Genomic DNA, 3236 nt, shown 5'->3' with positions numbered 1-3236 from the left:
TATTTTGATAAGTTGGTCTTTTTTTCTATGCCAAATTCACAAAAAATCAAAATTCAACGAACCTTAATTATGCATGCTTATCTGTGTTGTATTTTCCACTAACATCTTCAAAATATTTGGATAAGTCGGTCTTTTTTCCATGCTAAATTCACTAAAAGTCAAAACTCCACGAACCTTAATTATGCTTATGTGTTTTTTTTTCCACTAACATCTTCAAAATATTACGATAAGTCGGTCTTTTTTCTATGCTAAATTCAAAACTCAACGAACCTTTATTCTGCTTTTAGTCACGGAGTGATTTCCGAGTGACAATCGGTGTGAGCCTTGATCATGGAAATGATGATGAAGACAAATGGAATTTGTAACTATTTTTATTAATTGTATGTCTTAATATGTGCTACATTTACTAAACCAGTAATGTTAGTATAAACCGCATGCATATTAGTTTATTCTAATGACTTCCAGATAAAATTGTACCAATAAAAACAAACAATCACGAAGACACTGGCCGACTAAAATGTCACATCCGACAACAAATCATCAAACTCTCACGCCTAGTCCTGGACTCTTTGGTGGCGTCCAATACGTCCTTCCCACCCCGGCACAGATGACACTCATTCTTTACATAGATGGTGACGTCACTACGTTATTGTCAGTAAGACCGGTGTGTACACAATGAGATGACACTCGCCTGACCCTCGGCCCTCTGGCGGTGTCCAAAACGTCCTTCGTTGCTGTCGTCTTCCGGTCGGCCTTTGTCGCCGAAAGCGTCTCTCTCTCTCTCTCTCTCTCTCTCTCTCTCTCTCTCTCTCTCTCTCTCTCTCTCTCTCTCTCTCTCTCTCTCTCTCTCTCTCTCTCTCTCTCTCTCTCTCTCTCTCTCTCTCTCAGAAATGGCAGCTATCTGCCGAACCGTCGTTGGGTGATGACCGTCTGCCGCACCCACTCGGACACTGGGATCTATTTATTCAAAATAATCCGTAACCGTGATATTGCGTTGTTTTGTACAGACTATATTTAGACAGCCAGCATTTAATCATTAAATCAATAATGGTCAATCAACAAATAAACAAATGAAAAGTGCACATGCATAACTGCAATATTAACACAAGAATACAAATTTATACTATTTAAACATGCACACAGGCAGCAGTATCATAAATTTGCCCCCCCGGGACCCTACCCCCCCCCCTATGAGTTTACCCCAGGGGTTCCAGATTGTTAAATGTACAATGTACACCTATTGTGTATGGTTTTACTTTTCAACAACGAATATTGACAAAAATACATAGTTTGAAAAAATAACCCTCGTATAGGTATAAAAAATAATACCTATACGAGGGTTATTTTTTCAAACTGTGTATTTTTGTCAATATTCGTTGTTGAAAAGTCAAACCATACACAATAGGTGTACCTTTAACAATCTGGAACCCCTGGGGAAAGCTCGGGGGGGGGCAAATTTATGATACTGCTGCCTGTGAACATGCACATAAACATTAATTCACCCGATATTTAATAAATGCTCTGTGTTTTTATCTCAGAAGCTGGCAGGATTTCAGTGCAAAAATTTACTAAAAATGTAATAAAACTTATAAAAGTAAAATTTACCCCAGTTCCATATAAATAAGATATCCAAGTGTCTGCCCCTTGAGCACTTTCAGAGTGTCTACACTGCTCGAAACATAACGACGGCACTGAGTTGATTTGCTTCAAATTTATGGGAACATGGGATGTAAAGTAAACAAAGCACGGATCTGACGTTTATCAAACTGATCAAACTGGACATGCCCTTTGTTACAAAATGCCTGAGTTCATGATAAGTTTGCATCTCAGAGCCCTATTATTTTGATAACCCAGGCCACATCGAGAACAAGAACAGATTGTGTTTGTTGTAGTCTGTCCGGTTAATGGAAACGAACTACTTGGAAAGCCGTCTGTAGTATGTATAAAACAAAATATAACACACAGGAATATTACAAAGCAGCGTTTTAGCATAAAGTTACAATTATTTATATCAATTAAGACCGGTATTCACGCATTTTGACCTTTTATATTGTATGAGCCAATTTCTGTGTTTTCTATTTAAAGGAGCATGTTAGCCCAATAATTACGTTGATACACTTGGGTATATTTTCATCTTGTGTTCTATATTATATAATAAGTGTGCATTCTCTGCATATATCTGGGTTCCGTAAATTAACGCTGAACAACTAAAAAATCTAATATTAAAAAAGGAACATTATCTATATAACTAAAGCCATGGGATGATATTCATATATCGAGCATTGGCACCTCCTCCGGTTTTTAGCGCCTCTTCTTGGCATTGGCTCCAGCTCTTGAAGAAATACAGAAGTAGGTATTGTATCGGCAAGAAGCCAGTGTTTGTGCTAAGGCAACTATTGTACATGTTGAAAACAATCCTTAGCGCAACTTAAGAAGCATCATTGACTGTTTTAGTGATGCATTCTAAAAAAGGTGGCGCCTGTGATTAAAAGCCGTGTCAAACAAATTTGACGACACGACTTCTCTCGAAATAAATAACTTTAGATGTTATTACAAAAAACTTATCCGTGCATTTAATTGTAGTACTACTAAGTATATGAGACACGTTTTTGGAAAACCAGCCTAAATGCATGTGCAGTAAACACAGGCTAATCAGGGACACCACTTTTCGGTTACACAGGATTTTCGTTTGAAAGAGACTTCCTTTTTAGAAACGAAACATTCCATACAAGCGAAAAGTATCTTCTAGGAAGACGCTTTATGCACATGCATTAAGCCCAGTTTTCCCCGAGCGAGGCTCATACATGTTGCTCCTCTTCCGGCCCTAAGCGAGGCGCAACCGGTGTGCTGCTCAAGTTTAACAACAATTTTGCGTTATAATATGATTGTCATTGAAAGTCGGTTATACGGAGGTTAAAAGGACGCCGATTAAATTGCGCGATCCATTGACTTTCTAGTGCATGGATCAAATGAGTCGCGTTCTGAGAAAACTGGGCTTAATGCATGTGCGTAAAGTGTCGTCCCAGATTAGCCTGTGCAGTCCGCACAGGCTATTCAGGGACGACACTTTCCGCTTTTATGACATTTTTTGTTTAAATGAAGTCTATTAGCAAAAATCTAATTTAGACGGAAAGTGTCGTCCCTGATTAGCCTGTGCGGATTGCACAGGCTAATCTTGGACGACACTTAACGCACATCCATTATGCCCAGTTTTTTCAGAACGCGACACATATAAT

The 3236-nt window shown here is 38.6% G+C and overlaps 1 long non-coding RNA gene across 1 annotated transcript; it reads right to left on the bottom strand.

Moving 5' to 3' along the window:
• Nucleotides 1–355: 355 nt before the first annotated feature.
• On the bottom strand, nt 356–1770 carry LOC127843909 (uncharacterized). The gene is made up of 2 exons (XR_008032437.1): nt 1606–1770; nt 356–957 (listed from the first exon to the last, which is right to left on the bottom strand). It is a non-coding gene; the product is annotated as an uncharacterized LOC127843909 (long non-coding RNA).
• Nucleotides 1771–3236: the final 1466 nt, after the last annotated feature.

This window comes from Dreissena polymorpha, chromosome 9 (assembly GCF_020536995.1).
Source record: "Dreissena polymorpha isolate Duluth1 chromosome 9, UMN_Dpol_1.0, whole genome shotgun sequence".
NCBI classification, from domain to species: Eukaryota; Metazoa; Mollusca; class Bivalvia; order Myida; family Dreissenidae; genus Dreissena; species Dreissena polymorpha.
The sequence above is the reverse complement of the archived record's forward strand: the minus strand, read 5'-3'. Positions and strand labels throughout refer to the sequence as shown.